The sequence below is a fragment of the Lissotriton helveticus genome, chromosome 9 (genome assembly GCF_964261635.1).
Source record: "Lissotriton helveticus chromosome 9, aLisHel1.1, whole genome shotgun sequence".
Lineage (NCBI taxonomy): Eukaryota > Metazoa > Chordata > Amphibia > Caudata > Salamandridae > Lissotriton > Lissotriton helveticus.
Window position 1 is genome coordinate 1,025,720,366 of NC_136070.1, and position 22,564 is coordinate 1,025,742,929.

Consider the following 22,564-nt stretch of genomic DNA (forward strand, 5'->3'; position numbering starts at 1 on the left):
TAACCGTTTTGAATCCATGTCTGCAAATCCTTGTTATATGATTTGACGCAGTAATATGAATTGGACACTATAAGTGTCGGGAATTCGCGATCCGCATTATCTAGCGCCATTTTCAATGCTATTATTTCAGTCTGTTGTTCTGAATTAGTTTCTACTGAGTGTGTTTTTGTTAATAGAGGTCTTAGTTTACCTCCGCGCCACACTTCTTTTGTAATCTCACATGTGGGGTTGTATGCTTGTTCTCCCCAAACGGAGGGTTGAGAATGTCCGTCTGTATATATTACACAAGCGTATTGTCGTAAGGGCAGAATGTCGATAGGCAGAGGGAATGTTCTTTCATATTCTCGATTTTTCAATTCCTTTAGTTCTGGATCAAAGTAGTAGTATACTTTGTCCGTTGTAATTGAATTCACCCATTGTATCCATTCAGGATTCAATGTTGTTGTTGGTAAATTACCCGGGGTTGTTAATGCCTCAAAGGCCGATTCTGCTGTTCTGACTGTGATATGTCTACCGTCCGCTTGATCTTTTTCTCTAGCTATTGCGGTTCGAACTGCATGAACAATGTTTTCTTTAATGCTGAATTTCTTTTCAGCCTCTGTGTACAAGTGTGATTTGAATGCAATTGGTACCTTTTCTCCCTCATTAGAGGTCAGGTATGTGAATCCGCATCTTCCTGGGATGACTCGAATCACAAGATTGCGTGTGTTATCACGTGTTTCTAATTTTGTTTTAGTTAGCATGTCTGTTTGTAAGGATCTCAGAATTTCTGTGTGTATTTGAGTCCAATTGGTTCTTTTAAAATCTGGTTTTATTAGATCATAAAGGGGTTTGACCCTTTCTGCGTAATTTGCAATGTATGTTCTTCCGAAATTTAGGAAGCCTAAAATTGACTGTAGGTTTTTTAGTGTTCTAGGTGCTTGGAGTACGGCACATTTCTCTAGGAAATTGTCAGCCAGGCTTTTGCCTTCACTTGATAATTCATATCCTAAGAACAGGACTGTCAGATGGGCAATTCTGGATTTTTTAAAATTGAATTTGTAACCCTCTGCTGCGAACCCAAGTATTATGGTGTTCACTCTCTTCAAGTGAGTCTCCAAGTCATCATCTGTTAAGTATATGTCGTCGACATATGATAATGCTTCGTCGTCATATGTTTGTAGTAATTCTGTTACTCTCGCTGAGAATACTCCCGGGCTGTTCTTGTACCCCTGGGCTAACCAACAGAATTGTTTTTGAGTGCCATTTATTGAGAATGCAGACAAATATCTGCTCTCTGGTGCTATGTTTTGACAAAAGAATCCATTAGAGATGTCTAATGTTGTTTTGTATTTTTTGTGAACTATGTTATTCATTAGTGCAGCACTATGCGAGTTTTGCACTGCAAAAGTTTTGCAACATGAGTTAAGGTGTCGGTAATCCAAAACTAGACGATATGAATTGTCTGGTTTGGAGACCGGAAACAAAGGGTTGTTCATTTGTGAGGTGCAAGTTTCAATCACCCCCTGGTATTCTAGCTGATCTAGGATTTCTTTTACCTGTTTTTTAGCTTCTTGCTTAATTGGGTACTGCCTCTGTGCAGTAGGTTGTGATTTTAACTGGATTTTGTGAGGAGGAGAGTCCTCATCCCATCCTACGTGATTTTTATATAAAGCAGGAGCTAGGGCTACTGCCCACTTTCTAGCAAGTGTGTATTTTTTATGAATTGGTATGTGATTTGAGAAGGCAGGCATAATTATTTCTTCGCCATGAGGGCACTCCCTGACAAACTCTGGTGGCCAGTCTTTTTCAGCTAGAAGGATGTCATAGCCCTTGGAGAGATTATCCCAAAATAGTCCCCTTATTTTTCTAGTCTTATCCCCTTCTATACGTAAGGTTATTTCATATATTTTGTGAGGTTTGCTAACTCTGGTGTCTGCAGTTTCCACTTGAAGATATTCATTCGTGTCCACTGTCTCCAGATGATTCATAAGGACTTTGCGAGCTATGCTCACTTCTGCTGCGCTGTCTAGCATTGTCTGAGCCCATTCTCCGTTTTTCAGTTGTGTCCTCAGTATTCTCGGCATTGTTGACTACCTTGATACTAGCTACCTTCTTTTTTGGAAATTGTAATTTCTTTTTTAGCTGAGCAGGTTCCTTGTCTTTGGACTTGGCGTGCTCTTCTCTTTGTTCTGATCGTCCTCTTCTTTCCGATTTCTGCGAGGAAGTCTGAAAAGATTGAGAGGGACGTGTATCAATGTCTTGATATCTATCAGGCTTCTTTATATTATCCCTATTTCTAAGGTTATATCTTTTCCCAGAGGGGTCACTTTGGGGTGACCTGTGTCTTTGGTTCGGAGATTTTTCTCTCCGCCGAGGAGACCTTCCTCTGGACTGGAATTTCTTTTCTTTAGGATTGGATTGTTTGTTTCCATCCCAGCTCTTTTTTTGTGATGTTGAATTATTATTAAAAAATATTTTTTCAGGACTTTCAATCAGTTGTGGTTTTACTGGTATTCCACCTAAACTAGCTCTCCCTAGTTCCTCATAGGATTTTTCTATGATTCTGGCAATTTCAGCTGGTTGGTCTGCTATATCTGTCTCCTTTAACCTCTGGCGGATCGCTACGTTTGCTGCTTCTCCCTTTATGTTGGCTAATAATATAGCCGAGACCTGCTTGAAGTCTTTAAGTAATTTCATACCAAGAGTTAAAGCGGGCTCTGGACCATATTCGTCTTGAATTTGTTTTAGCACATCTGGTATTACCGAAATGGATGGAACACCGTGCGTTTTTGTGTAGATGGAAGCAAAGACTGTACCCCAAGTGTCACAGTCCTCAATGTGTGGTGCGATTCCCATTGGAAGACAGATAGTCAGAATCCTGTGTTTTTCTAACGGGGTGGTGTCTGGAAACACAGCCTCTATTTGGGTGATTTTTTGTGCTAACCAGAATGGTATTTGTTCCCGTTTAGCTGGTACTTTACCTAGGCAGGATTGTATGTTCTGTGGTGTAATTTTATTTGTGTTCCCCTGGTGAGGGGTCAGTTGTGGAATTTTAATTGCTGGTTGGATTGTTGAAGTCCGCATTACATATTGGACTAATTGTCTATGTATTTTTATTAATTGTTTTAGTTGTATTAAAAGGTTTGCTGCAGACATCCCATCGATGTCTGGATGTGGTGTGTATCCGGCTAGAACCGGCCACGTTGCTCCTGGTCTACCTAATGGACCGAGCCTGGTGATGTGATTATTGTGTTTTAGGGCGCCATTAAATAAGAGCAAATGCTCTTGAAATTTAAGTGGTACTTCCACCTCCTCGAAAGGAGTGTACTCTCCAGGAGGTTCCTCTACTTTGTAATAGTGGAAGTACTTTGTTACAGCATTCGCTGCTGGAAAATGTATCCATGAATAGTATACCTCTGTCTGCCGATATTCGTGTGCCTCAATTACGAATATGACTGTACCACCTCTAGGTGTCAGTCCATTTTCTATAAGTTTTAAAGTTATAGATTTCCTCTTAATGACCGGGATGAGTATTATATCTTGGTCTGCGTCTAGCAGTGTAGCATCAGCTGCTGCGAGTTCAGTTGCTAATCTAACTGCCTCTCTTTCTTCATCACTGTCTCCCATTTTACCGACAGGATGGTTACTTTGTTTGTTTGCAGATCAGGTTTCTTATGGAAACAAAGATTAGATGCACAATATTTTGGAACGGTTTATCCTTCAACGTTGACTAAACCAAGTACCATACATAGGAGTTTCCTCCTGCGAGGTTTGGCGGATATTACCTTTCGCCCACTCCAGACGTCTTTGGAGTATTATGGGAAAAGGGGTCTGAGTGAGAAAGCACGACTGAGTTACTCTAAATGTCTTACGTTAATTTTATCGCCCTTCCAAACGCGTTGGGGGCCATGTAGTGTAGTTCCTATTATCCCAATAGGCTCTGCGCATTGGAATAATACCTTCAATAGTATAGGCCTAGACCAGACGTTAACTAGGTCTACTACTGTCGATATTAGACTTAAAGTTTTGGGTTTGCCAGCTAGCTCAGAGTTCACTAGAAACTTTCTCGAATAGGCAAGGAGGAGTTGAACCTCCCTGGATAGACAAGAAGGGATTTAGTTTCTGACAACCATAGAACATGACAACTTTGCTCTCCCCTAATCAAGAGTGTATCTCAAGAGTTGTGTGAAAACAAAAGGCAATTTATTTTACTCAGTCAGTACGTGCATTCTTAGTCTCATCAGATTGTAGAGAAAAGGAAGAGACGGGCGTGTTCAATAAAAGATGTTATTTATTGATCAGTCTCTTTTCTCGTACAAGAGAAATGGATCGATATTATTGCAATACTTATGATTAAGTAAAGTGCATACATTAAAAGCAGAAGTATAAAATAATACTGTAAAAACATTGATATGGTTTCTAAGCCATATGAAGGTTTAAAATGAATAAAATATATTACATACACATATACATTTGACTAATCGTACTCAACTGGTGTTTCTAGCTACGCCTACCCCGTGTACCTGACCTAAGCCTAATACGTGGGCGGGAATAGAAAGTTACAGTTTAAGTTAAGTTTGTTTTGCCAAGTGACTGACTAAAGAATTCTCTGCGAGGGGTTATTCAGTTCTGTACCTGGAATCTAGGATGGATGAGGGATGGTATCTCTCGTCTCTGGTCTCGATATTCCAGGCTGCCTGCGAGGGCTACCCGGAAGCGCCGGAGCTGGATTTCTCGGCAGGAGAAAAACGGCTTCTCGTTCTCAGCGCGTCAGGAAGGCGGGGCTGCACCAGCGGGGTCTGCTCTGCTCTGGGCTTCGGCAAGTCTGGCTGCTCCGTCCTCGTCACCACCGCGTGTGTTTGCATAGGGCAATATCGGTAATATTTATACCTTTAAGGTGCCGAGATTGACGTAAGGATGGACATAGATACGTCAATAAGGATGTCATACGACCAGGTCGTTAGCACATTCTTTTGCTGAAGTTCTCGGTGAAATCAAAACAATGGCCGCAGGGTTTTTCCCAAGGTGTCATAGGTTTGATTTGTTTTGAGAACTCCGTATGCCTTATCAGGGGCTGGAGGAATATCGCTTGTCTAATTAGATGGCAAGCGTTATGACCTAATCAGATAACACGCTCCTGTGCCGTAGTGTGGCTTTATCAGATAACGGTTCCTGCATCATGGGGGTTTTCTGCCTCATGGGATGGCTGCTAGTTAACTTGTTAGTTTGTTAACCAGAATAGGGTCAGGAATAGGGGGATCGATACAGAACCTATAGGAATACATCACAACAGTGCAGCATTCAACCATGTAGACCGAGGGAAACTGTGGGGAAAACTAGACTCCCGGGGAATCCCCTGGCAGCTATTAAAAACAATAGCACTACACCAGGAAACCTGGGTCCCCATAAAGACCAGCCAATCCACTGCAACAGAAAAGGTGCTAACCAACAACGGCCCAAACCAAGAATGTGCCCTTGCCCCTCTAATATTTAATCTTTATACAGCAGACCTGGGGAAAGCACTCAATGGTGTGTGCCTATTAACTCCAAAGGAGGGGAAAGTGCAGCTCCAAATCCTTCAGTATGCCGATGACATTGCAATAATGAACCGCACATGGACAGAAAACTCCACGCACTCCACAGCTACAATCAAAAGAATAACCTTACGGTGAACCAGGAGAAGGCCAAGATAGTTATATTTGGGAAGTACCCTCAAAAGAAAACTGCCCAATGGAGCCTTGGCGATCAGCAAATAAAATCATGCGCAAGCTACAACTACCTTGGCGCCAGGCTATCAGACAGGGCAACACCAATGTCCCACTTAAAACTTCTAAGAAGTAAGGGGGCCGGCATCATTTATAGCTTAAAGCGCCTAAATCATCTGCTACACAGTCCCACTGCAGACTCATTCTGAAAATCCTGAGTGCGAAACTCGTTCCCTCCATCAACTACAGTCATCTTGCATTCCCCAGCGCATTCAACAGGTTTCTCATGCATTTTACAATTTTAGCTTATAAAAAGTTTGAACACTCCGACAGGCTAGGAGACCCAGAGTCAGACTGGAGCTGGGACTCGCCTGCCCGGACGTCACATGTGTACGGGACATAATTAAATACTACATCAGTACCTTGCGTGCCCCAGCACTTTTATTGAAAGCCCAAATAAAAACAATTTTTGAAGTGGCTGGCTCTACATGGCAGGCCCAGTTGGCAGAGGCCCTAAACCTCTTGAAAGAGAAGTTTAAAACCTACAAAAATTTGACATCCGCTCACAACCTGGAAAAAAAATCAGTGAACGCTCAGGTTAAGAAAATGTTATCTGTAAGAGATCTGGAAAGCTTACGCCGCCAACCCAACTTCCTAGACTGGACGCCTCCTATATCCTGCGCAAACCCCAGCCTTACTTCAAGCAATCCCTTACAGTTCAAACCCGGAAGAAAATTTCGTACAAGAGGTTTCTTGCACTACCAGTAGCGGACTTCAATCCATCTTGGGCTTGGCGGGACAACTTAATAGCTTGCTGACTATCTAGCTACCAACGCAAATCCTGGTTTCACCTCTTGTGTTGCTGTCCAAAACTGGCCAGTGAGCGACACCGTCTGGTAGTCCCCATTTTCAGAACCCACGGTCTTAGACATTGCAGAGAAGTCTTAGACCTGTGTTTTCCCGTGAAAACAGTACAAATCACAGTCAGATTAGGAAAATTCACAGATGCAATCCGGATCGCCCTCACAAATACAACCAAAGCCACCAGCAGCAAATAGCTGACCATCTAGCCAGAAGCACAGCGACTCCACGGCTTACCCAGCAAAGAAAGAAATACACTCAATCAAGCTTAGAATATCAATCATGCACGTCAGACCATCCAAATCCACAGAACTGAGGTTAATATCCATAAACGCCGGCTTTGTCCATTGACACTCTTCATCGAAGATTGGAAAAGTTAAAGGTGTGCATTAAAACGAAGACTAATCCACTGCGTTATAGGGTCTGTCCAAGTTATAATGGAACTATAGACGCAGCTGCTTTTTCAATGCACTAGCGTTTCAGATCCAGGCTGGGCCACTGTTTTAACAATTTTATAAACTTTAGCGAATCCAGACATTTTAGGTGGAATCCGCACAATGGTTATGCATTTGAGAATTGTATTTTTTATCCTTTCTTCCTTTTTTATCCTCTTTTTCTCTTTCACACTATATAAGAAAATGCAGCATATTGTAACAATTTTAATTACTTGAACAATAAAGAGTCTCTCAATCACACAGGCACATTGTAATGGGGAACTAGTACAGCTATGCACATACAGGTAAGTACTGACAAACCCAAACTGGGCACAGTAATGTAGGGGGATACACCATGAAGTAGATACTAACATTTCTAGAAAGATATCCACCTAAAGAACAAAAATGGTACTTAGTGGCCCAGAAATACAGTGAGACAAACAATAATAGACTGACTGAAACAATAATGTATGTAGTTATACACCATCATCATCAATTTACTTTATTCGACCCAATTGAAACATAGATAAGTTAAAAATAACAATACAAGAAGATCGCATAACCAGGTACAGAGATAAAAGACAAAAATTATACAAATTGATTAGCCCCTTGGAGCATCTAAGGTTCTTCACTAACATGAGCTCATCTAACCCATGCAGGCCCACACAAATACGCCTCACAAGGAGCAGAGATAAATAAATCAGTTATGGTGCAATTCACAACCAAGACATCTTAAAAATGGGATATAATCAGCACGGCCATTAGATTTAAAATCCCTGGAAACAAATACTAATTATCTCATTAAAACATCTGTTTGATTAAACGACATACCCACGAGAATTCCTTCCAGATAAATCCACAATGTGCAACAAAATTAGGGGCATATTATCAAGAAACGGTGTTAACATTATCACCCCTTTAGCGGCAGAAAACTGCCGCTAAAGCGGCAATAATGGGCCTGATAATACGTCCTTGTGAATTTCCATTGAAGCCCATGTTCTGGTGTGAACATGGGCTTCTATGGGAATTTTCTACGGCGTATTATCAAGCCCATTATTGCCGCTTTAGCGGCAGTTTTCTGCCGCTAAAGCGGCGATAATGTTAACGCAGTGCTTGATAATATGCCCCCCAATTCTTAAGGCAACTAATAAATCTCACGAGTCAACAGAGTTTCCTACTTCTTATATAGGCCCGGAGATAAGTGGCTATCGAGAAACTTATATAAATGGATCATTGAGTTTTTTAAGAAAGTACAATGCAGGGCGACATTGGCTAAAATTATGACATCCTAAAATTGGTAAAATAAATCTTGCTCTTTCTTCCTTATAGACACCAAAAAAAAGAATAAATGAAGATCTGACTGCTCAGAACTGTTGTTACATGGGCAGGTTGTCAGTTCAGTAAAACTTAGCCTCCGCGCAGGAAAACCAACATCAGCGGGATATGGTTAATTCGAAACCTCAGCAGAATAAATGTATGCTGAAGGTTCCCAATTCTTTTAGGTATGAGTACTCTCCCTCTAATATGGGCGGAGTCAATTGATATAACAATACTGATGATTTTGCACGATTTTTTTACTTTCTATTATATTTTTCCTTGGATAAAAATATAGCCTTTACTTTCTTTTTCGTGATCTTCAGGCAAGTACTGGGGTGAATAAATGTTCGGCTAATCCTAATGCGGTCAAAGTTGACCTTATATCCTGCAACCATGTGATTTTTTGAGTTTTATCCAATTGCAGACAGTTTTTTATTATAGTTTGGGTTAGGTTAACCGTGTCCCTACACCATATTGAATGCCATAACAGAATTAGTGCAAGCCTTATGGTGTCAGTCACGTATGTTAACCCCAATTCTAGATGGCAGATGTAATTGGAGCAGGAACCAGGAAGACGCACAACCCTCTTAAAGAATCTATCCTCTAATTTTTGGAGAGAGTCTATGGGGGCCGTACCCCAAACCCCTGCCCCATATGTTGTGGTGGGTATGGTCTTTGTGGAATATTCCTTTTTTATGGGTTCTATTGGTTTTGATCCCAATTTTTTGATGAAGCTAAAGATGGCTGCCATACTTCTCTACATTACTAAGGCCCTGATATCCACCATGTTTATCCAGGACTGTTTTTGTTGAACAAAACCCTTATATAGGAAAGGTATCTGCCACTTCTAATCTGCAGTACCCTATATAAATGGATGGCACTCTATTTAGAGGGAAGAACTCCTTTTATTAATACAAAAGATTTGGATTAATTTACCCTCAGGACCAATGTTGGTCCAATGTTGTTATAAAATTCACATAGGCCACTATTAGGCATTGTAGAGGCACCCCCGTTCTAGCGATTAAAACCACATCATCTGCCTAGGCCATTATTGAGAGAGTAAGGGTATCAAAAGCAGGGACATCTAGTGGTTAGCGGAAGAATGCTGCCTCAACCCCTTTTGTATAGATCAAAAATAGAAAAGGAATGAGATTGGCAACCTTTCCAAACACCCCTTGTAATCTGAAACGGGCATGTACCTTCTCCATTTTTACCATATTGTATACATGCAGTGGCTTTGGAATACAGCTGACAAATAAAAGTAACTATTACTGCATCGATCCCCATCATTTCGATTATGTTCCACAGTTTAGAGTGGCTCATGCAGTCGAACGCTGCTGTTAAATCCATGAAAGCCATACAGGTCTGACTGCCCTTAGCTGTAGTGTATTTTGCAATAGTCAGGCTCAAATTCAGGCACTGATCTATCGTTCCTCTGCCTCTTTGGAAGCCATACTGAGCTGTATTCAGAATGCTTTTCTCCCTTGCCCACTCGTCCACCCTGTGTAGCAGTAAGCAGTCCATCAACTTCGAGGTACTATCCAACAGGGAGATAGGTCGATAATTCTGGGGTTTCTCTTTGTCTCCCTTTTTTTTTATAGATTGGAACAATTATACTGAATTTCCAGGAGGCTATGGGGCCAGGCTTGGATACCGTGTTCAATACGTTTGTTAGGAGTGGAGCCCACAGATCTTGATGCTCTGGGAAAAAGTCATTTGGAACCCCCTTCCGGGCCCGGAGCCTTCACACTACTGCACTTGCCCAATCCATTTATTACGTCTTCTAATGTAAATAGGCGATGGTCCATTGATACTCTAACAGGCTCGTTCGAGGATTTATCATTTTCCCCAAAGATCTGTTCAAAATGGGCCATTCAGGCGTCCTCGCTGACGTGGGTGTCCAGTGTTATCTCATTGGTATTTTTTTTTAAAAGGGGCATTAATCACGTTCCAAAAATCTCTAGTATTTTGGTAATTGATGCATGTTCCAGATTTTCCCAGGCCTCGCCCCTCAAACCCCTTTCCCTAGACTTCTGGTTTACTTTCTATGCCTTATGCAGTGTTTTTATCAGAGCCTGGTCTCTGGGTTGCACTTTAAGAGCTCTATGTGCGTCTATTAATGATTTTAAAATGCTTGGTCAAACCAATGGTTTACGGGGGCCTCTTTTGGAGATTTAGAAGATGTCAAAGCAAGTTTAACTTCCTCGAGTAATTCCGAGAATATAAAGGTCAGTAATTCAGGGCAAAGCTCAGGGTCCACACACTTTAATACATTCTCTAATTTGTTAAATAAAATTTGTGGGACTACTTTCGACTGATCCATTTGGTAACCATTCTTTCTGGCCAGAATTGGTTTCTGTACTTTTACTTTTGTCCAATCACTAACTGCCTCCACAGTCATCTGTAAAAAGAAAATTGCATGGTCACTGAAGCTGGAGAATTGAGTATCCGCTTGAATGATCTTTCCACGGAGGGATTCAGATGTTGATACAAAATCAATTGTGGACTGTACTCGTTGTGAGTGAAATCTCCCATGTCTGGGGATACCCTGTTAATTATTTCCAGATATCTGGCAGTTAGAATCCTGTTTAGACTCTTGCTGTATTCGTGTGTGTGAAATGATAGATTGCATCACCCACCATATCCACTAGGCCACAGACAGGGTTCACTGCTTGTTTACATGGCTGAACGTTAAAATCGCCTACCCATACAATGTTAAGGCATTTGTTCGCTAAGACTCCACAAATTTTGTTAATTTCTTTATACAATAAGGCCACCACCCACTGCATATACCCACCAAAGTTGTAGTTATAAAAATGTATTAAGATCCACTGCTGATCATTTTCCCCTTCAAATAACAAAACATGGAAGTAAGGGCACAGGCTCACAAAATTCTTAATTCTTGTGGGCAAGGTGTTCGATATTAATGTACTTAAATCACATCTAGCTCTGCCTATGGGGGAAGGAGTTGCTTCCGTTTGAAATGAGCGGTACCCATCTACAAATATATGGCCTATGGCTCAAGTCTCCTGTTGGCATAATATGTCCTGTATCTGCCAAAATGACAACCAGTGTGCATTTCCTACCTTTGAACCGATGCCCGCCACATTCCAGGATGCTATCTTTACCCTTGATTTACATTGCCCTATGGGCAGTTCTGGGGGTATTATTATTATTTATTTGTTCGATCAGTAGCAAGATCATACACACATATCATACATATAATACAAAAAATATAAAAAATATAGCAGCTTGAGTCACCCATCGTAGTTTGATGCAGAATAAAAATGGGTTACAATCATACAATAACGATGTTTGATAAAAAAGTGTCCAAAAAAAAGGCTAGCAAACTACACAGGGCTTCGATCATGACTATCCCTTAAAGTGCCTCCCAACCCGGTGGAAGAAGATCTTTAACCACCTTAGCCCTCAACACCAGGAGGTATCTGGATACAGTAAAAATTAGCCATTTAGTAGTGTCCGTGGTAAAAACACGCAGAGCGTCTGAGTGGCATGTAAAAGACAACACCTGGCATGCACGAACAATCCATGTTTTCCTCAATGTAGCGTAGGGCGGGCAAAAAAAAGATAATGAGCAATAGTTTCGGGGGCAGAATTAAAAGACAGGCACGTTGGGGTGAGAGTGGAGTTCGATCATTTGCTTCTCACAGAATTTAAGGGAAGAGTGCCAAATCTAAACTGGATGTAAAGTGCACGTGCTTGCGGGGGGTTCTACTTCATCCATGTACATTTCAAATTTGGGGCAACTTTTAACATTTAAAAATTGTGTTGTTAAAATACCTGGTGACCTTAATTCATTTCAACCAGTATAATAACATTCCAAAACATTATTTTTAGTTGAGGAAGCATATTCCTTGAAATGGAGCAAGGGTCATCCCAGAGGGTACTCATCCCTATCTTTATAAGCCACCCCTTAACCTTCACAAACCAAGGTAAGAGACCTGATTTCCTTTGTATAGACAACAGTTCTTCCACAGCATCTTTAACAAGTATTTGGGTTTTGCTGGTCCATAGTCTTACCCAGAACACCATCACCTTTAGTGCCGCACAATGGGAGATTGATTTTAACCCAAGGTCAGTGCGTAGTGGTAATAGGGGAGTATTTGGGATATTTAAAAGAGCTCTTAGGAATTTATTTTCTGCAACTTCTAGTTGTTTAGTGTCCTCCAAATCTCATGGTTCTGCCCCGTAGAGTGCTGCGCCCAAGCCCTTAGCCCTATGAATTTCTATTGCAGGGGAAGCTGGGCGAAAGACTGAACGTTTGGCTCTTTTAACGATTGCGCCATCTACTTGATGTAATTTCAAATCACTCTTCACAATTTGTGGGGATCATGCTAGGTCCTCGCTAATTCTGACGCCTAAGTAATCGAAACCTTTAACCTGGTCTAAGGGTTGTCTTTCCAGCATCAATTTACCCTTAGCAGATTTGTAAGGGTTAAAGACCATGTACTTAGCTTTGAGGCAGTTGATTTCCAGGCCCCTAGAGTCACACACTTTTGAAAATTTAATTAGATCATTTTGAATGCCCTTTGGGGTCTTAGATATAAGTAGCGTGTCATCAGCAAACAAAAGTGCAGGTGTTTGCTTATCACCCAGCTTCGGGGATCACCACCACAGTCATATAGCTCTTTTATGAGCTCATTCATGTATAGAGTGAACATTGTTGGAGCTAACACGCACCCCTGGCATACTCCTTTACCTACTGCAATATTTTCCGTCTGCCTCCCGCCTTTATTCCATCTTACTCTGGCATAGTTATCCTGGTGTAACCTGGTTTAAAAGCTGGAGTAGGGCATGGGGAAGTCCCATGTCCTCAGGGAAGTCCAGTGCCGAATCAAAAGCGATTTTCAGATCAACAAACTTTGCATATAAGGATTAAAAAATGTAATACTTGGTCTATGGTGCTGCTGGCGACACGAAACCCAGCCTGCAGATGCGAGATAATATTGTTGTCCTCTGCCCAGTCTTGGATCTGAGTTCAAATGAATGTACAGAAAAAATATTGGGACACGTTTATGAGGCTGATAGGCCTATAATTTGCTGGGTCCCCTTTATCCCCTTTTTTATGTATGTGGATAATTTCAGCACGCTTCCACGTACCCGGTATAAGGCCACCACGGATAACAGCGTTAAAAACAGCAGGAAGCAGGGGACCCCAAATATTGGGATCTGATTTATAGAGATATCCAGGAAGGCCATCGAGCCCAGGGGCTTTGCCAATTTGGAGTGATGTGATTCCATTCTTGACTTCCAATAGAGAAAAACTCACATCCTCATTTGGTTCAAGCTCAGGCTCCACATTTTGGTGCCTGGGTACATCCCCTGTAATACCCACTGCCTCAACTTCCTCCGGGGAGTTTAGTGCTTGGAAATACCATTCCTATGTATGCAGTTGTATGTAAGAATCAATTTCGGCAACCTGATAGGTAACCCCTTTAGAAAGGAGATGCCAAAATAAGCAGCAATCTTTTTACCTAGAGGCCTCAACTAGGCTACGCCAGTTCTCCGTTTCCCAATGATGTTTGTTCTGCCTTTGTATACTCCTGTAGTTCTTCCTTTTACTTAATATGTTGGGCCTCGTCCCCTCCTTTACAGCCTCCCTCAATTTGACCCTTGCCTGCCTGCATTCCTTATTATACCAGGGTTCATTTTTCTGCTTGAACATGAGCGAACCTCCCTGAGTTTAAAAAAAATGAGAAATATTGTTCATCAGGTCTAGATAGCTAGCTAGAATGCTATCATCATTTATGTTAGCTTAATTTTACATGCTAGAGAGATATTTACCCAGATCAGCATGCATCCCACAGGTCTGCCCGAGGAAGAATGTTTTGCCTCAATACTGAAGGAAACAAAGCCCACCCTAAAGATCGGATCAATGGCCCACCTGTCTTGAAATAGTGGCAGTTATCCACGAGTGAGCCCCACCCGGGATCATTGAGTTTAGATTGTAGGCCTGCAATGTTCCATGAGAGAATGTGCAACTGTTCGTCGATAGGGGGCCTTCCTGCCCTAACTGCCTAGCTTCAAGGGTAGGGCCTTTAACAGGTGTAGTAGACGGCCACTTGGTAGATGTGCTAGCTAAGTTATAGGTCTCTAGTTCGATAGGAATAGCCGGTAACAGCGCCTCAGCAATGGGAACAGCCTGAGTTAGACTCTGTGGTGGGCTCCCTAGCTAAACGCCAGTCCATCGACCTTGTCTACACCTGAGATTGCCTCAAATCTGTTACTGGTTTGGAAGGGTAAGGGTGCCTCTCTAAACTGGATGTGTCATGGTAACCAAACATTTTGTGGGTGGGATGGGATTCCTGGTTTAAGGAGTCTGTAAAAAATCCTAGTGGCATGATGCCTATCCCCTGTGCTGAACCCATACTAGGGTTACTGTTCCAGCTCCTGATTGTAAACCCTGCAAGATCCAGATTCCGACAGGTTACAACAACACAATCGCCATCAATCGACTTACTTACGGGGCCAACCCATCCCACTCTTCTTACTATCAAAATATCCTTATAATGCAAGTTATTAAATTCCGTTGAGTGAAAGAGCCAGTGGCAAGCCTTGTTTTTTAATTGGATTGTAGTTTCTTTAGTATTGGTGTGTAACAAGGTAACATTGGTGAGTATAACAAGGTTGGGGCAGCATTCGGGAGGTAGGTCCAGGACCGCCTCATGTGGTGGAATAACAGGGTGGGCCGAAGCATTTAACTGTCTCGGTCATCGCCTTGGTACGCCGGCCCCATTGGTAGAGAAGTTAGAACTCACGGTACCAAGCCTGGGCCTATTTCCCACAGCTTCAGAAGCATTTATAAGGCTTGTGTACTCGGGCCTTTTTTGGCAGCCCCTAGAGCTGCCCTCCTGACCCAGGCAGTACTACTGAACGGTCTACAGTTGCATGATTCCCCTGCCTATGTTGGCTGTCTGTAGTGCCATGAGACCCCACCATGTTGGTACTGCCCTGATAATGTAGAGGATTTTTCCCTCCCCATCCGAGGCACATGTGATGGATTTCACTATAAGAGCCACATTTGCTCAAGCTTATCAAGTCTAGATAAAATTGAGTTAAGAGTCTTAGATAAAAGTTCTTGCAACTGATTTATAAAAATTTTACCAACATATGTAGGGCTAGGTAAAATGGAGAGGTCCGAGTCTTGCCCCGTGACAGGGGGTGGGCAAGTACTGGAGCAGCCTTGCGTTTGGTCCTGCAACTTATTCTTAGCCCTAGTCTTGACTCCACTTGTGAGTTCCATATGTCTCGTCTTCTTGAGAGTATTACTCCTCTTGCGGTAGTCAACTTGTTGTCCTCATCCACGTTTTGATTTGGATCGCCCGGAGATAGTCAGTCGCAAGACTCCAAGTCTGTCAGAGGGGCGAATCGGTTCTCTACCCGTCGCCCAATTCTACATGTACTACCAGGGCCTACATTACCAATACGGGTAGGTCCAGCCTTGCCAACAGAATCTTTTCTGGGATCATTAAATGGTGGTGAAATGGGTCTATCAAAATGATCTGGGTCCTAAGTAAAGAAACGTTAGAAAGTTCCCTTAGCAAATTCCTGACTCCGTATTGATTATTAAAATTACTTACTACACAGTCCCCCATTAACTCTTTTTTTGAGGAACCCACCCACCCCACTCTTTTTGCCATGATGATATATCTGTCCAAACCGTCAGTGGAGTGTTTTATCCGTGAACTGTTCCATCGTTTCCCTTTGACCCTCTCTCAGCACCGGAATGGGCAAGCGGGAAGCAGTAGGGGGGAGGTCAAATATTTGGTACAGTTTACTATTTTGCCCTGCCACTCCTCAAAGTGTCCTCAAAACCACACCCCTCTTTCTTTCCTCCCTATTTTCATTTCTACTCGAACTAACGTGGTTTTGTTAGTTCCATATTTTCCCCTTCGACAGATTTATCATAATATACGGGGATTTGAGGAACTAGGGGTGTTAGTATGAAAGAGACGTAGCGATACAAAAGGGGATGATGGACGGATCGTTTGAGCAAATCAAACACTCACCCCCAGTCAACTGATCTGGGTTTAATCCATCACCATTCTTTAGCCCACTCAGCCACCCCACCTCAGCCCGAACTGCCAAGCCATGTCTTCCATGGACCGGAAACAAGCATCCTGGGACCGGTTTCGGATTCATAATCCTCATCAGCCAGGCTATCTCGAATCCAGTGGCCAAGTGAGCAAGGGACTCACGTCTGAGCATACCCTGCCACACTTAGGGCAAACAAAGCGATACAAAAGGTGTGTGTTTTTTGCAGTATGAAAGAGACAGCAGCTTAGTGCGGGGCCAGTAGGTTAGAGGCATTTAATGAGTTTAATGGATTGGGGACAATTCCCCACCTGTTGCATTCCCTTGTGTGTGCGATGCCCTCCCTGGAGAAAACCGGTCCTCGGAAGCTTGTTTCCGGTCCAGGGAAGACATGGCTTGGCAGTTCGGGCTGGACTGTTCCCATGAGGCACAGGGTCAGACTGATTTGCATATGGCCATGTCTGAACTGGGGTGGCAGAGTGGGCTAAAGAACGGTGATGGATTAAACCCAGATCTTTTGACTGGGTGTGTGTTTGATTGATTCAGATGCTCCGTCCATCACCACCCCCTTTTGTACCGCTCCCTGGAGAAAAGGTTGGTAGAAAATGTAAACCCCCTACCCATGTGTGTCCACCTTTAAGAAGTGTATATAGGGTTTCCTCTATCCTCATTAATCTTTCTAATACCGGCTGAAACAACAGAGTGACCATATTTTCTAACCTTAAACATAAGTCCTCATTTTCCATCGACAGGGAGACTTAATCAAACAAGATCGGATCCGTGCTCTTGGCCCCTTCCGTTGTTTTAGGCACTCTTGTGGCTTTCGTAACTTTCATGGGTTTTGGCTTTGATACCCCTCTGTCCCTTTTCCTCTTATCACTGGTTAAATGGTTGTTTCAGAAAATAAGGGGAGCTCGACTTCGAGCAAACTCACCGAGGAACGCCTAGGTGGGACACTATGATCCTTGCTCCCAGTCTTTACAGGCATTTCCGGAGGACCTCAGGAATGGGTAGTATCGGGCCCAAGCTTCGCCTGCCATCTTCTCGAAAAAGGCGGCACTCTGTAAGCTCTATCTCTTGGGAAATAACATTTGCAGCCCTTGACAAAAAAAGCATAGAGGGTATCAACTGTCACTCCCCCTGGCTATTAGTTCATTGGCTTTCGCTTACCCTTTCTGGAGCTTCGTCTTCAGGGCTGGGCAGGATGGAGACCCCCCCCTCGGATTGCACGGCTCAGAGGTGGGCCCAGCCTCCTCTGGGTTCCGACAGATGTGAACAGGCCTGCCCTTAGCCCCGGCTTCGCCCAGGCACGTCTTTGCGCCACAGGGTTGCATCGCGCTTTAGGCACATGGAGGAACCAGGAGAATGGCGGGAATTGTAGTCCCCAGCGGTGTGGCTCGATGACAGGCACGACTCTCTCCCCCAATCTGTTGATGATTTCAGGCTCATTGGTGGCTAAACCAGTCATCTCTATATGTAGTTATACACATAGCTGCATAAATGCCTATAGCAGTAATCTCAGTGGATCTCTAATAACTATGTCAAAGAGAGGTAGATGGACAGAGAGTTGCATATGTCTACTGTGCAAAGCAGAGCAAATAATAAAAGGAAAGTATCTCTTGTATAACTATTTAGAAACCATAGAGTACAACCACAGAGAACCCATGGACACACTGATGCATTCACTCACACACTAACACACTCATCTATACATACTCTCAGACACTCTGGGACACATTTATGCATACACTGACACACCCATGGACACATTGGTACACTCACTGTCTCACTCAGACACTCACTGATACACACACTCAGACACCTAGGACACAAAAATATATGCACTGAGACACCCATGGACTCGCTGATGCCTTCACTGACTCACTCACACACAGACTCATACATACAATCAGGCACCCTGGGACACACTGATACATAGAGTGACACACCTGTTAGTGATTTTTCCAAGATCCTACTTATTCCTGAATTTCAATCAAAAGGTCAGCACGATATCTCAATAAGTGTAATATCATCAACTACAGCTTTTGATGCTCTGGTTTCCACTGACATCAACTATGTTGTATTCATTCCTCCAAGAGGTTCACAACAGTCCAAAGCTACCCAGGTAACATTCAACTCTAACAGCTGGTGCCGTGCCCTCCAAGCCAGCTCCGAACTCTTCCTCCAATGGCGCATCAAAATCCGCTCCTATCACAAACCAAGATATCCCCCCGCGGTGCCACTCCCAACGATCTTGACACAAAATGCCAGCCGGCCTCTGGCCCACAAGAGTTCTAAGCCACACTGAAATTTAAAACATGCCCAAGATCAGATGGATACCAAAGCAACCTTTTGGGCCACCTCCTTTACAACAAGTCCAGAGCAAGACTGGGGTTGGATATCAGCTGTATTGTCCACTAAAAGACAGGCTTGACAGAACGCACAGCCTCCGCATCAGGCAAAATCATCGACAACAGGGGGCTTCATCCATACCCAGAATCTGTTATTATCATGCCCTAGCAAAACACATTAACCATATGTTCTTGGAATATTAGCGGCCTCTACCACAAAATAAACTCCCCAAACACTTGCAAATTCATCTCTTGACACAACTTTCTTGTATTCCAGGAAACTTGGGCCGCACAAAATCACCCATTAAATGGCTACCTGGAACACTGAAAGCCGGCTGTAAGAGAACGGAAATTTGGCAGGCCCAAGGGGGGGCTTGGCAATATACAACTCCACCAGCTTAAAAGGCCCTATTGAAACACTAGATTTCCCGGTGAATTGGCTCTTAGGTATTAAAATCACCTGGTGGAGACTGAATCGCACCTTGCTTCTTCTCAACGCCTACATAAAGCCAAACTCCAGAACAAAAAGGCCTCAGCTCGACTACTTATTCACTGTTCTGTGCAACCCGGCAAGGGACACTCCATAGGCAGACTACTTCCTCACGGGGGCTTTTAACACCAACCTTTTACAAGGAACCCTGTAGGATCTTAACCTCCTGCTTCTGCTTATTCGGATAGAATTAAAGACACAGGTAAACCTTCAAACCAAAAACTCCGTAGCCTAGTGGAACACAGTGCGGGCTTCATCGCCCTGAACAGATTTCCACAGGACACTCCCCTAAAATAAACGTGGACAAATGGTCACAAGTGTATCTATCTCAACTACTCTATCTGCAACTCAGAGCTACTCCCCTACATCGAAAATTACAGTATTATATCATACTCAGAAAGTGACCATCGACCTCAGGTCACCACCATTGCATTGAAGTTGCAGAGTATCATGACCCTGCCAAATCCACAAATACGGGAATACACCCCGAGAACTCAAAATACCTAAGATGGTCAGACGCCATTAGTACAAAGACCATGGAACAATGTGAGCAATTAATAACAAAGTTTAGCCAGTGGTCAGTCTCCCTAGTAAATGACTGTGTCATTTTCTGCGATCATCTTTTAAAGGAATTTAACCAGCCACCACAATACTGAACCGTATTTAGCCACAAGCAAGCTCCTCTTTCCCTTCACACAAGAGCACTAAAGATCATCAGAAATGCCTCCCTTAGGTCTGCCAGGCAACACCCAGAATCGGATCCCTTAATGAAGTGCTACACATCTGATCAAAATAATTCTAGAAGGGCAAGCCGATTCAAAAAACAACAACACCTTCAACAACTCTGGTGCCCCCTTCTTCACTCAAGCAAGAACCGAAACCCCATAACATTCTGGGCGTTAGTAAACAATCAATCGAACGGAAACCATAGTCTGGGAAGTGCAAATCTTGCTGAGAATGGCTGGGTAACCTTCCTTGCGGCCACTTCCAGGTGGAAGAGCAGAAGGCCGTACCAGCGATAATGCCCTCCATTGAACGGCAGGATATCCCACAAGGTGTGCAGGAAACATCAACTGAAGAAGTCCCCTTCTCTCCTCTAAAACTGGTCAAATCTCTATCTAAAGCCAGATCGGATGGAACTCCGGGCCCAAACTGCCTGCCACAGGTCTTGTTTAAAAAGAACATACCATTTTGGTCCAAGCAACTAGCCAGCCTGTTCGATTTCTCATTACGGAGTTCAATCATGCCAGACTCCTGGCGCGACATGATCATTCAGCCGATCCACAAACCTGGCTCAAAATCGCCAGCAAGCAACTACTGGTTAATAGCACTTCTGTATAAAGAGGTGAAACTTTTCGCCAGCCTGCTGCCGGAAGACCTCTAGACTTGGGCTGAATAAAAAAGACTGTTACCTAAGAACCAAACAGGGTTCTTGGCTAACTCAGGAACACTGACCAACCACCTAGCTTTATCCATTCTTATTGATAAAGTGATTCCATCTTCCACTGCTCTCTTCTGTTGCTTTGTGGACTTTAAAGCCGCTTTTGACCACGTACCCAGGGAGTCTCTCTAGGCCAAGCTCTCTAACTGGGGAATACTGCCCAATTTATTGAAACCAATTATCCAACTTTATACCAAAACCTGGATTCAAGTTAAAATTGGCACTGGATCCCACCTATCATGAAAAAATCCTGATGACAAGGGGAGTGAAACAGGGATTTGTGCTAGCCCCGCTGCTTTTGAACCTTTTTCTAGCTGATCTCTCAGCAGACCTGGACACAATAAATAGTCACCCCAGAGCATTGGCAGCGCACAGATCTGCAATCTTTGATATGCTGATGACCTCGCTCTCTTTAGTCGCACGAGAATCAGACTACAACGGCTGTTAAACACCCTACATGCATATGCCATCATGAACAAATTGGCAGTGAACCTCAAGAAAACTCAAGTGGCAATATTTGGCAGGAAGCTGGTCATAGGTGGTGGCTGGTCATATGACGACATCCACATTTCATTTCAGTTGGCAAAACTTACAGGTACCTAGGATTCCATATCGTCTCAAAGGCGCACTAACAAAACATCACCACAAAATTGCTTTGAAAGCAACGGCCCTCCAAGTTAGCCTCTCTAAGCCCCACAAATGAAGAAGCCAGGGACGCCTGCTGACGGTTTGAATTGTTGCATTGATTTAATGGGGGCGCTGCCACCTTTTTTCTTATGTTTTCACAGTGATTCATTTTGCCCTTCCTTTTTTAAATGTTTTTAGCATGTTTTTATGATGAAAATTTGTAATATGTGCTTTTATGATGTATTTTTTAAATCAAATAAAGCTTGTTGTTACCTCCCTGCACTGACACACCCATGCACACACCAATACAATCACTGATACACTCACTCATACACACACTGATACACTCTAGGACGACTCACTGATACATACACTGACACACCCATTGACACACTGATGCATTCACTGACACACTCACTCATAGACACACTAAGACACCTTGGGATACACAGATACATACACTGACTCACCCATGCACACACAGATGCATTCATTGATACACAAACACACACTCACGTAAACACACTCTGATTTCATAGGTCACACTGCTACATACATTGAAAAACCCATGGACACACTGATGCCACAATTGACTCACTCACTCACTCACTCACACACTCATACATACAATCAGGCACCCAGGGACTCACTGATACATACACTAACACACCCAAAGACAGTTATTTATGCATTTATCAACATACAGGCAAAAATTCACGAGAATAATAAAGGGTCAGACATAGAGCTTTGTTTGATTCAACGGTAGTTCTAAAGACACCAAGGATACATTCATGCATACGTTTACACAATCAGGTAGAAACTGATGTGCACACTAAAACAATCATAGGGACACTGATGTATACAGTGAGATACCTAGGAACATAATAAAGTGTACGCTGACGTACCCAGACTGATACTGATGCATATAGTAAGACATTTAGAGATACTGAAACATAAAGTGAGACATTGAAGTACACTATTATGTATAGAGTAACACACTTATAAACACAGGCACATAGTAATGGGGCACTAGTACAGCTATGCACATTCAGGTAAGTATTGACAGACCCAAACCGAATAAACTAATGTAGGGAGAAACACTCTGAAGTAGTTACTAAGATTTCTAAAATGATAGCCACCTGAAGGTTAATAGTGGTATTTAGAGGCCCAGATATACAGTGAGACACACAATAATAAACTGAATGAAACATTAAAGTATGTACATATACAGATGCACACATGAATACTAGGCCTAGGAGTGAAATTCCACTCTGTTCACGGAGTAAGTGGAGTTTTCCCAC